The following is a 14,329-nucleotide window of genomic DNA, read 5'->3' as shown; positions in this document are numbered from 1 at the left end:
CACATTTCCACCTCACACACATTTGCTCACTCCAAATCTTAGATCCCAAGAGCATTTGTGAGCCCCTTTGAGAGTTGTTCCAATCAAAAGATAGATCTTCTCCCTCTCCTTCTCTCAACCCAAGCTATTTGTGATTTGAGCAAGTTTTGAGCATTCCCCGTGATCTTGTTTTCTTGGAGGTTCGAGACTCCTAGGCGGTAGGAGTTCTTTGGAGAGGAATCAATCCGTGTGATTTCCCCCGGAAAAGTTTGTGAGGGTTTGGAAGCCACCTCAAAGGATTACCACTAGTGGTTGAGAAACGCCTTCGTGGTGTTATCTCAAAGGGAGAATAGGGTGAGCCTTCGTGGCGTTGGTGTGCCTTCGTGGTAACATCCACCTCTCTAACGGTGACTAGCTTCCCTCCAAGGAAGTGAACATCGGGATACATCTTCGTCTCAGTGACCTTGGTTATCCTTAACCCTAACTCCTTACTTGTGGTTTACTTCTGTTATTTGAGCATACATACATTGCATATTGCTTGTGCTCATTATATTGTGTTGGCCATTTCTTGTACAAGATTAATCATTCAAGCATACCCTCTATATCCACACGTTCATACTTGCAGCCCTTGATATATCGTGTTGATATAGTGTGATCTAGTACCTTGTGTTGTTCACCTACTTGTCGTGTGATGTAGCTCAAGTAAGTTTGTGTAACTTACTTGTGCTTGTTAGTAACTGTACTGTGTCCATCTTGGTAGATCGTGTTGTTGATACACGTTGCAGTGCCTAGTGCATTTAGGATTTGTGCTTGACAAGTACCCTCTTAGTTTATTTCCGCATTAGGTTCAAGCCAAATCTGAAGAAGTTTTTAAATAGCCTATTCACCCCCCCTCTAGGCCTCATCGAGGTCTTTTCAATTGGTATCAGAGCTAGGTCTCTCTTTAATTAGGTTTCACGACCTAGAGAGTATCGATGTCGACTATTGGATTAGTGCACAATGGCATCTTTGACTTTGATGGCACAAATTATACCCTATGGAGAATTCGTATGTTTCATCACTTTCGGGCCATGGGCCCAAATACTTTACGAATTGTTCTTGTAGGGATTGCCGACAAAAAGAATGATGCATCGTCATCTACTAATGAAATGTATCTTGATTGTGAGGCCTTTCTTGCCATTCATCGAACCATAAGTCCTGAAGTGTTCAAGTCTATCTCGACTTGCAAGTCAGCTCATGAAGTTTGGACTAAACTTGAAGATATATATGGTGGGTCCAATCTTGATGAAGACGGTATTATGATGAAGGAGTTGGTGCATGAGCTCTTCACACTTTTCGATCTTAAAGAGTCCACCACTACTCCCATATCCGATTGCTTGCACACCTCAGCATCTTCAATCTCACAAGGTAATGACATGGTGAGTGAAGAAATATATGTTGATGAAAATGGCATAGCCTCTATGGACACGAGCATATCTAGCACCACACATAGTGTAAATTATTGTGCTGATAGGTCATGCATTTCACCTAAAGATTCCTTGACAAATGTCTGTGGTGATATGCCTGCTTCCTCGTGTCCTCTTGATCAAAATATCTTGTTTCTCCCTAGTTGCTCTATGACTAACCATTTAGGGGAAATCAAGAAATATGAAGTACTTTTGGCTAATGAAGAATCTGATTCACCAAAAGAATCATCATCAACTCCTCCAGTTCACATGTGCCTCATGGCAAGAGGTAATAATGAGGTATCATCTTCCCTGTGCAATAATGATGATATTTGCGATGAGGATGATGATGATGACTTGACTGAAAATATCTATGTGATCAGTAAAATTCTTCATAAAGCTAAAAATAACTCTCTTCAAAGGTTCCAAGATGTTCTTGCTTACTTTAAAAACTGTAATGATTCACTTAATCATGAACAAGCTAAAAGTGAACAACTTGAACATGAACTTGAGAAGAGTCATCAAGCATGTAGAGACTTAAGATCTTCAAAAGGAGAGATTGAAGTTGCTCATGATAAACTTAAAAGGGATTTTGAGGTCCTTCTCCTTGAATGCAATAATGTCAAGGGAGAGCTCATCAAAACCTCTAAGATCTATGAGGAGCTTCAATCTACTCATGAGAAGTCTCTATTTGCTACTTACTCCTCTCATATTGTTGATGATACTTGTACATCTAACTCTACCTCTTTTGAAGTATCAACATTGAAGGAGAATGTTGAGCTACGTGCTCAACTTGATTTACTAACTAGCAATTATGGGAAGTTGGAAGAAAACCATGTAATGCTCACAAGCTCTCATGCCGATCTTCTAACATCCTATAATGTGCAAAAGTTAGCTCATGAGGCTATCATCACCAAGGTAACATCAAGCGAGCCTCATGTGGACAATGGCACTACTTCTGGTCAAAGTACTATATTTCCATGTGCTAGTCCTCGTAATTCGTCTACTCATAATGTTGCTACCTCATGTGATGAATTACTTTCCTTGCCTTGTTGCTCTAACATTGAAGCCTACACTTCCTCTAGTATTTGCATTGATACTAACCGTGCAGAGGAAATCAAAGAGCTCAAGGCCCAAGTCACTTCTTTGAAGAAAGACTTGGAACAGTGTCATGAAGGGATGCCCACACTCAACAACGTCCTGTGTGAGCAAACATCTCCGAATGAAAAAAATGAGTTTGGAGTAAACTCAAACAAGAACAAGAGGGGCCTAGAACAAGTCAAGAATTCGGCCAAAATCATTTGCTTCAAGTGCAAAGTTAAAGGGCACCATGTTAGATCTTGCCCTCTGAAGACGAAGTCTCAAAGTCACAAGCAACAAGGGAAGCGGCCACAAACTCAATCACATATTCAACTACAAGTTGAAGGAAGGCCTCTTCCCAATAAGACCCAAACCAACACTCCCCAAGGTGAGAAATCAACTGGGAAGAAAGAAAAGGGTAGATGTTGCTACTTATGTCATGAGAAAGGTCACGTTGCTTCGTCTTGCACAAGAGGTAACTTATCCAACCCAATCACTGTTGATGATATCTATTCCCATGGGAAGGATAAGGTTGGCAATGTGTTTGCCAAGTTTGTTGGTACTCAAAATGGTGTCAAGAAAAGAACCATTTGGGTTGCCAAGCCTATTGTGATTAACCTCTTAGGACCCAACGTAGTTGGGGACCAACAAGCTCAAACTTGATCAATAGGTGACTATGGAGGACATTAGAGACTTGGATACATAATGAAGAATTAAGGGGTCTTCATCATTCATATTATCTCAAGCCAAGTCATTTGGATTATCGAGTTTCTATCTTATATCCAATGTGCCTCCTTACGGTAACTTATACTTAAACTGTTTACATTGTTAGGTACTTGCCCCCTTTTGCATGTTGTGGTTTTGTACCTTGCATGCGTTTGTATATGTTGTGCTTCCAATTTGCTTATCTTGAGTAATCAAGTATGTGTTGCTTTGCACATCATGTACATGTGAGTCTTGTATTGAGCCTATTTGCATCTTGTCTGTATTTTTGTTGGCTCTTGTGAGAGATTAATGGATTATCCCATTGTGGGGGAGTGATGTGCTTTGCACACCTCTCAATCCTATAAATGTGTATACATGGGGAATACCACTTAGTTTTGATATTTCAAGATTATCTAGTTTCTATGTGGTATGTCTTACTCATGAGAAATTCAAATTCTATATGGTCCATTAATTATCTCTTGTTGGTTTCAATTTGCCACTTGTTAATATTGTTGGTTTATCACATTATGGGGGAGTAATATGCTATGTGCATATTACAAACCTAGAAAATGTGTACATTTGAGGTGTTGCCACTTAGTGTTGATATTGTAAATTATCCTGTTCCTAGGTGGCATGTTATCTCTACAAGTGTCATCTGCTTGCGTTTTATGGGTAAAGATGATCTTGGATATATATTTCTGATCTACCACTGAGTATCATTTCGAAAATACTTCTTGTCCTTGACAATTGGTATTCCCATCATGTGATTGGAATTGCTAATCATCTTTACATTGCATTTTGTGTTTCGTTTGTCTTCCTTGCCTCTTATGGATCTATTTTAACCTGTCTAGTGCTTTTATAGATATAGAGAAAGTGATAATCCCATCGTGTGCGTTTTGTATTTAAATGCAAATTCTATATAATGCACATCCCTTGGGGGAGCTATCCTATTTTCTTTAGAACACTCTCTTTATTCACCCATCATAAAATCTTTTGATCCCCATCAAGTGTATGTTGATGGGAGGCAAGTCTTGCTCTTTATGATGCTTTGTGCCATCATGAAAATTTGTCGAGGGCTTGGTTTGTTGGAACCTAGCTCTCTTTTGGAAACTAGAAACCTCGTGTTTGTTTTCCTTCAATTGGTTTCTTGTTGCCTTCTATTTGGCATATGTCAATGGATATCTCATTCCTTGAGGTATCTTTTAATTGATATCCTTCAAGTGATAGTTCTTTTGTTTTAGGATCCTATTATCACTTGATACCTTGTCTTTTGGTGACTTATCAACTTTGTGTTGAGTTGATTCTTGAGAGTCTTGAGCATGCGTATCTAGCTACTATATACAACTTCTTTTGGTTGCTTTCCTCCTTTGACCCAATATATATAAGGGAAACTCCACCCTGTCATAAATTAGCTAAAGTGTGCATGAAATTCAAATTCATATCTATATGCACATATGTGTGTGGAGTTTGTCCTATGTATGGCTGGTTTTCTAACTCTTTGGTCCCGATGAGTTTGGGCACCATTTTGTTTGTTTTGTTGTTCCAGGAACAACTGGAGATGCATTGGATGCTCGGCTCACCTATAAGGAAGATGTTGAGACCATGTGATTATTGGAGCCAAGTTAGGATGATCAAAGAACAACTATCTACTACATCAATCCAATGTTGTCTTGGTAACAAGTATCCACTTCATGCATTCTTTTCTTGCAAAGGACCCAACCTGTCTTTTCTTTTCCAGGTTGCATCATGGCATGAATCTCTTGATTTGTTCTCGTAGTACTTGTTTGCTTTCTCAAAGCATCTGAACGATGATGTCTTACTGCTAGTTGGGATGTCTTTGATGTTCGTATGTTGGAAGTTCATATTATACAATAAGAAAATATTAGGCCATGTGCTATGCTTCCAAGCAAAAGATCTCATTGATATATTTATGACTTCCCTCTTTGGATATCTAGTGTTCTTCCTTCTTGTAACCATTTCGTGTGTACATCCTTCTTTGTGGATATATATATCATCATGATTGTCTTCTACTTAGAATCTTGGTCACATGAGAGAAGTTACATCTCTAATTGATATCCTCTTTTCTTTCACGTCCATCGTTGCATTTCCTTTTTCGGTTTTGGTGGCAACGTGAAAGGATTTTTTTTGAGTGCGTATCTTATTTTCCTACATCTTGGTGCACTCTTTGGCCGTGAAGATTATTTTTCCTCATGCTTGTCTTGATGAGGGTTTTGCCATTTTCAATTAGTATCCCTCCTCTTGACAAGATTCTTACTTCCTATCTTCACAATGGGTTGTCACAAGCGTTGGTTCCTATTTTGTTTATTAGTAAGCTTGTGAACCCATTTTATAGTATGTGTGTGTGGGAATGATATGTCTTGCACTTTGTATCTCATATTCATCAAGACTATGTTGATGAGCAATGCTCATCCTTATCTTAAGTCTTCTCAAGTGCTTTACCATGACTCACACACATTACTTCGGTTGAGCTTATTCTTAAGTTGCTTCCTTTACATGTTGCTCAACCATTAGCTTTGTGCAATTGATATGCCTATTTCCTCATCTATCTTCTTGCACTTGTTGTGTGTTCCTATTAATTCTGGGGGAGCAACGATCCTATTTTGTGCACCTGTGTCAAATACAAAAATCTCATATTAGTGCACAAATCATGGGGAGCTTCTCTAGTTTTTGATAAAGCACTATGTTGCCTCTATCATAATATCTTTTATTCATGTGGTCCGAAAGACCATATGATTGTTTGTTCCATCTGGAATTCTTTGATTGCTTGCCTCCATCTTTGTATGTCTTTGTGGCATACGATCCTTTTATTTGCAATCTTTGGGTCCTCAATATAGTTTGTTTTCCTCCAACTACTTATCATTGTATTTGTGTATTTTTCTGCACTCATTTGCTGAGAAGTACACACTTTTTGGAGGACCACCTACTATTTTGGCTTTCTAAACTTGTCGTCCATTTTGGCAATCGATGCCAATGGGGGAGAAGTTTAGAGAGTTTACTTTGGATATGTTTAGAGGGTTTTGCTTTTATTGCGTAAGCATTTACATCTTGCACACATGCATTATTACCTTGTATGTGTGCGCTTGGTTATGCTTATATCCTTATATAAACTCTCTTGAAGTGGTTGTCTTCAATTACCAAAATGGGGGAGATTGTTTTTTGAAAGGATCGAAATCAGTTCTTTGATGATTAAGAATACTAGTTTCACTCTCTGTGAAATATGGCATTGGAATTGGAATAACTGAGACCACTTTGCAAAAAATTAAAATTGTTTGTGCCATTGTTTTGTAAAACTAAGTTTCACTCTTTTATAAACTATGAAAGTGAAATATGTTTTTCTGACATAATTTGAATAACTGAAATCACAGAACTTAGTTTTGTGAAATGAACTCAATTTATGAAAGTATTGAAATCAATGTCTTGAAATAATATAAATATGTTGTTTTAACGCCAGTTTTCCTAAAAGAGTCAAATTGGTTTTTGAAATTATTAAAACTAGTTTCTTGTAAATGAGCGATGTTTTTTAAATCAATGATTTTTAAATTCAAATATGTGTTATAAGATTTCAAATTAGTTTAAAGTGTGAGAGAATGATTCGTTGGAAAAAATGAACTGACGTTACTCTGTACGTGTGAAATGAGAGGTGCCACACGCGTACGTGAAAAGAGTGGCATGGCTGAAACCATGTTGGTGGGACCCCCCACTCATCAAATACACTGGAGTGAATGGAGAAAGGAGAGAAATATAGGGATACAACTTTTGAGTTGGTAATATCTATACTACTATTAAACAAGCAAACTAAAACTTTCTTAAAGCCACCCCGCAGATGTACCCAGCCTAATTATCACCGTCAGATTAGCCCCATTGAATAAAATCTAATGCATACAATTAATCTAATTCTGACCTATGTGTGCAATTAGCAATTTAATAGGAATGAACGCATTCCATCCGGAGAGGAATATCCCACACGCGTCCGCGTACAACGCTTCATCGACGCAATCGCAACCTCCACCTCGCCTTCATGCGTCTTGGGGGAGAACCCTAGACGCCACTCCTCCCGTTTCCTACCTCCCCCCAAAATCTCCTGCTTCCTATCGGCACGAGACTTAGCATGGGCGCGTGGAGAGCACTTGGTATAGCAGCGCTGACGCACGGGCTGGCGTTGCGCAGAAGCGTCGCTAGCGCGAGTTGCTGTCTGGCTTAATGATGCTGCGGGCAGGGTCGATCACACGCCCACGGTAATATGATGATGCTGACGCTTCCTGTCAGTGAATTTCATATTACATGACGATAGATGCATTAATTTTTAGATTAAAGTGAGAACTAATCCTACTTAATAGATTCAAATTACAAGATAGCAAGACATGAACTACTTCATGTACATATGACAGTGTTATAGGATGGACAATGTAAATCCATTGCTGGACTTGCGCGTGAACTGTGACATAGGGTATCCAACAAAAAACTTGAGTGGAATAAACTATTGGCTCGCTGACTTTTTGAGACCTAACTTGCAAACTTATAGTATGGTAATATACAGTCAAATGGAGGCTGGATGAAGATTTTTGAAATGGCAAAGGCTTTAGCAAGGACATGAGGCAAAAAGTAATAAACATTTTTCTATGTGTTACCATCTGCTATGAGGTTGTACTAATCTTTTTGCAACATGATGATTTCAGAAGTACATTAGTCTTTCATTTTGTTTGTTTTGCTCTGGTGATCTAAGAAAATTGGACATATATATGTAGGTCTGACTTGTTTCTTCATAGGGGACAAATGTGTCCTATTCATAATTATGAGGGACACAACCGTCAGCTTGACGTATTTGGGTTTTAACTATCTCTTTTGTTTTTTTGCCATCACTGTTATTGCTTTTGTCAGGTATCCTATTTCTTGAAGTCACACTCCAAAGTTTTGTTTTGGATATGCACATTTCATAGTAGTCAAGACGTGCATTGACCTTTGATCCTTACTTTAGAAGCTTTAGTAATTAGCTCTGTTTTATACAACTGCTACCTCTTGAGCTTGCTTTGGTTTTTCCCTTAAAGAGGAAAGGGTGATGCAACACTGTAGTGAAAAGTATTTCCCTCAGTTTGAGAACCAAGGTATCAATCCAGTAGGAGTATCAAGGTGATGCACCAATGTTCCTGCGCAAAAACAAACAAACTTGCACCCAATGCAATAAAGGGCTTGTCAATCCCTTCACGATTATTTACAAGGTGAGATCTGAAGGTGAAAAGTGCAACAAAGTAATTGTGTAGATCTGAAAATATGATGTGAAGTAGACTCGGGGGGCCATAGTGTTCACTAGAGGCTTCTCTCATGATAACAAGTATTGTGGTGGGTGAACGAATTATTGTCGAGCAATTGATAGAATCGCGCAAAGTCATGATAATATGTAAGGCAATGATAATACATATAGGCATCACGTCCCAGACAAGTAGACCGATACTTTCTGCATCTACTACTATTACTCCACACATCGACCGCTATCCAGCATGCATCTAGTGTATTGAGTTCATAACAAACAGAGTAACGCCTTAAGCAAGATGACATGATGTAGAGGGATATATTCATGCAATATGATATAAACCCCATCTTTTTACCCTTGATGGCAACAACACGATGCGTGCCTCGCTACCCCTTCTGTCACTAGGTGAGGACACCGCACGGTATGAACCCAAAACCAAGCACTTCTCCCGTTGCAAGAATTATAGATCAAGTTGGCCAAACAAAACCCACAACTCGAAGAGAATTACAAGGATACTAAATCATGCATATAAGAGATCAGAGGAGACTCAAATAATATTCATAGAAAATCTGATCATAAATCCACAATTCATGGGATCTCGACAAACACACCGCAAAAGAAGGTTACATCGGATAGATCTCCATGAAGATCATGGAGAACTTTGTATTGAAGATCCAAGAGAGAGAAGAAGCCATCTAGTTACTAGCTATGGACCCGAAGGTCTGTGGTGAACTATTCACGCATCATCAGAGAGGCAATGGTGTTGATGAAGAAACCCTCCGTGTCCGAATCACCTCCGGCAGGGCACCAGAACGTGTCCCAGATGGGATCTTGCGGAGACAGAAGCTTGCGACGGCGGAAAAGTATTTTCGTGGCTCTCTCTGGTGGTTTTAGATTTTTAGAGAATTTATAGGCGGAAGAGGTAGGGCAAAGGAGCCACGGGGGGCCCACAAGCCTGCTAGACGCGCCCCCAGGCCGCGGCTAGGGGGCTTGTGAGCTCCCCCGAGGTCCTTTGCCTTGGTTCTCAAGTCCCCTGCGTATCTTCTGCTATGGAAAAAAATCATCCCGCAGGTTTTATTCCGTTTGGACTCCGTTAAATATTCTTCTCTGAAAAAGGTCAAAAACACGGAAAAAACAGAAAGTGGCACTTGGCACTGAGTTAATAGGTTAGTCCCAAAAAATATATAAAATAGCATATTCATGCATACAAAACATCCAAAGTTGACAAGATAATAGCATGGAACCATAAAAAATTATAGATACGTTGGAGACATATCAAGCATCCCACAGCTTAACTCCTGCTCGTCCTCGAGTAGGGAAGTGATAAAAACTGAAATTTTGATGTGGAATGCTACCTAACATATTTGTCCTTTGTAACTTATTTCTTGTGGCATGAATGTTCAGATCCGTAAGATTCAAAAAAATAGTTTACTATTGACATGAAAACAATAATACTTCAAGCATACTAGCAAATTGATCATGAACTTTTGAAATAACAAGGCCAAAGAAAGTTATCCTACAAAATCATATAGTCTGGCTATGCTCCATCCCCTACACAACGAATTTAAATCATGCACAACCCCGGTATTGGCCAAGTAATTCTTTACGCACTCTTACTTTCTCAAACTTTTTCAACTCTCATGCAATACATGAGCGTGAGCCATGGATATAGCACTATAGGTGGAATAGAGTGTGGTGGAGGTTGTGAGGCAAAAAGGAGGAGATGGTCACATCGACTCGGCGTATCAACGGGCTATGGAGATGTCCATCAATAGATATCAATGTTAATGAGTAGAGGTTGCCATGCAACGGATGCACTAGAGCTATAAGTGTGTGAAAGCTCAAAAGGAAAACTAGTGGGTGTGCACCCAACTTGCTTTCTCACGAAGACCTAGGGCAATTTTGAGGAAGCCCATCATTGGAATATACAAGCCAAGTTATATAATGAAAATTCCCACTAGTATATGGAGGTGTCAAAACAAGAGACTCTCTATCATGAAGAACATGGTGCTATTTTGAAGCACAAATGTGGAAAAAGATAGTAGCATTGTCCCTTCTCTCTTTTTCTCTAATTTGTTTTGTTTGGGCTCTTTGGCCTCTCTTTTTTTTCATTTTTTTTGTGGGCATTTTTGGCCTCTTTTTTTTATTTCCTCACATGGGACAATGCTCTAATAATGATGATCATCACACTTTTATTTACTCACAACTCAATACTTAGAACAATGACGACTCTATAGGAAATGCCTCCGGCAGTGTACCGGGATGTGCAACGATCTAGCTTAGCGTATGACGATGAAACATCTCGCTAGCTATCTTACGATCATGCAAGGGCAATATGAAAGTGACGGCACATGTCATGAGACGGAACGGTGGGAGTTGCATTGCAATATATCTCGGAATGGCTATGAAAATGCCATAATAGGTAGGTATGGTGGCTGTTTTGAGGAAGGTGTATGGTGGATTTGTGCAACGGCAAAAGTTGCGCGGCACTAGAGAGTCTAGCAATGGTGGAAGGTGAAAGTGCATCTATACCATGGACTCACATTAGTCATGAAGAACTCATATACTTATTGCGAAAGTTTTATTAGTAATCGAAACAAAGTGCTAAATGTTGGGGAACGTCGCAAGGGAAACAAAAATTTTCCTACGCGCACGAAGACCTATCATGGTGATGTCCATCTACGAGAGGGGATGAGTGATCTACGTACCCTTGTAGATCGTACAGCAGAAGCGATTAGAGATCGCGGTTGATGTAGTGGAACGTCCTCACGTCCCTCGATCTGCCCCGCGAACAATCCCGCGATCAGTCCCACGATCTAGTACCGAACGGACGGCACCTCCGCGTTCAGCACACGTACAGCTCGACGATGATCTCGGCCTTCTTGATCCAGCAAGAGAGACGGAGAGGTAGAAGAGTTCTCCGGCAGCGTGAAGGCGCTCCGGAGGTTGGTGATGATCTCGTCTCAGCAGGGCTCCGCCCGAGCTCCGCAGAAACGCGATCTAGAGGAAAAACTATGGAGGTATGTGGTCGGGCAGCCGTGAGAAAGTCGTCTCAAATCTGCCCTAAAAGCCCCATATATATAGGAGGAGGGAGGGGGACCTTGCCTTGGGGTCCAAGGGAACCCCAAGGGGTCGGCCGAGCCAGGGGGGAGGACTCTCCCCCCCCAAACCGAGTCCTACTTGGTTTGGTGGGAGGGAGTCCTTCCCCCTTCCCACTTCTTCCTCTTTTTTTTTCTTCCTTTGATTTTTCTTCCTTGGCGCATAGGATTTGGTGGGCTGTCCCACCAGCCTACTAAGGGCTGGTGTGACCCCCACAAATACCTATGGGCTTCCCCGGAGTGGGTTGCCCCCCTCCGGTGAACTCCCGGAACCCATTCGTCATTCCCGGCACATTCCCGGTAACTCCGAAAACCTTCCGGTAATCAAATGAGGTCATCCTATATATCAATCTTCGTTTCCGGACCATTCCGGAAACCCTCGTGACGTCCGTGATCTCATCCGGGACTCCGAACAACATTCGGTAACCAACCATATAACTCAAATACGCATAAAACAACGTCGAACCTTAAGTGTGCAGACCCTGCGGGTTCGAGAACTATGTAGACATGACCCGAGAGACTCCTCGGTCAATATCCAATAGCGGGACCTGGATGCCCATATTGGATCCTACATATTCTACGAAGATCTTATCGTTTGAACCTCAGTGCCAAGGATTCGTATAATCCCGTATGTCATTCCCTTTGTCCTTCGGTATGTTACTTGCCCGAGATTCGATCGTCAGTATCCGCATACCTATTTCAATCTCGTTTACCGGCAAGTCTCTTTACTCGTTCCGTAATACAAGATCCCGCAACTTATACTAAGTTACATTGCTTGCAAGGCTTGTGTGTGATGTTGTATTACCGAGTGGGCCCCGAGATACCTCTCCGTCATACGGAGTGATAAATCCCAGTCTTGATCCATACTAACTCAACTAACACCTTCGGAGATACCTGTAGAGCATCTTTATAGTCACCCAGTTACGTTGCGACGTTTGATACACACAAAGCATTCCTCCGGTGTCAGTGAGTTATATGATCTCATGGTCATAGGAATAAATACTTGACACGCAGAAAACAGTAGCAACAAAATGACACGATCAACATGCTACGTCTATTAGTTTGGGTCTAGTCCATCACGTGATTCTCCCAATGACGTGATCCAGTTATCAAGCAACAACACCTTGTTCATAATCAGAAGACACTGACTATCATCGATCAACTGGCTAGCCAACTAGAGGCATGCTAGGGACGGTGTTTTGTCTATGTGTCCACACATGTAAATGAGTCTTCATTCAATACAATTATAGCATGGATAATAAACTATTATCTTGATACAGGAATTATAATAATAACTATACATTTATTATTGCCTCTAGGGCACAATTCCAACGGTCTCCCACTTGCACTAGAGTCAATAATCTAGCCCTCACATCACCATGTGAATTATATTGTAATAAATCTAACACCCATACAGTTCTGGTGTCGATCATGTTTTGGCCGTGGAAGAGGTTTAGTCAGCGGGTCTGCTACATTCAGATCCGTGTGCACTTTGCATATATTTACGTCCTCCTCCTCGACGTAGTCGCGGATGAGGTTGAAGCGTCGTTTGATGTGTCTGGTCTTCTTGTGAAACCTTGGTTCCTTTGCTAAGGCAATGGCACCAGTGTTGTCACAGAACAAGGTTATTGGATCCAGTGCACTTGGCACCACTCCAAGATCCGTCATGAACTGCTTCATCCAGACACCCTCCTTAGCCGCCTCCGAGGCAGCCATGTACTCCGCTTCACATGTAGAATCTGCTACGACGCTTTGCTTGGAACTGCACCAGCTTACTGCACCCCCATTAAGAATAAATACGTATCCGGTTTGCGACTTAGAGTCGTCCGGATCTGTGTCAAAGCTTGCATCGACGTAACCTTTTACGGCGAGCTCTTCGTCACCTCCATACACGAGAAACATCTCCTTAGTCCTTTTCAGGTACTTTAGGATATTCTTGACCGCTGTCCAGTGATCCACTCCTGGATTACTCTGGAACCTGCCTGCCATACTTATGGCCAGGCTAACATCCGGTCTAGTGCACAGCATCGCATACATGATAGAGCCTATGGCTGAAGCATAGGGGACGGAGCGCATATGCTCTCTATCTTCATCAGTTGCTGGGCACTGAGTCTTACTCAATCTCGTACCTTGTAACACTGGCAAAAACCCCTTCTTGGATTGTTCCATTTTGAACCTTTTCAAAACTTTATCAAGGTATGTGCTTTGTGAAAGTCCTATCAGGCGTTTTGATCTATCCCTATAGATCTTAATGCCTAGAATGTAAGCAGCTTCTCCTAGGTCCTTCATAGAGAAACTTTTATTCAAGTAACCTTTTATGCTCTCCAAAAGCTCTACGTTGTTTCCAATCAGCAATATGTCATCCACATATAATATTAGAAACGCCATAGAGCTCCCACTCACTTTCTTGTAAATACAAGATTCTCCAACCACTTGTATAAACCCAAATGCTTTGATCACCTCATCAAAGCGTTTGTTCCAACTCCGAGATGCTTGCACCAGTCCATAAATGGATCGCTGGAGCTTGCACACCTTGTCAGCATTTTTAGGATCGACAAAACCTTCGGGTTGCATCATATACAACTCTTCCTTAAGGAAACCGTTAAGGAACGCCGTTTTGACATCCATCTGCCAAATTTCATAATCGAAAAATGCAGCTATTGCTAACATGATTCTGACGGACTTAAGCATCGCTACGGGAGAGAAAGTCTCATCGTAGTCAATTCCTGGAACTTGTGAAAAACCCTTTGCCA

This window comes from Hordeum vulgare, chromosome 2H (assembly GCF_904849725.1).
Source record: "Hordeum vulgare subsp. vulgare chromosome 2H, MorexV3_pseudomolecules_assembly, whole genome shotgun sequence".
Classification (NCBI taxonomy): Eukaryota; Viridiplantae; Streptophyta; class Magnoliopsida; order Poales; family Poaceae; genus Hordeum; species Hordeum vulgare.
This window is presented reverse-complemented; position numbering follows the sequence as displayed.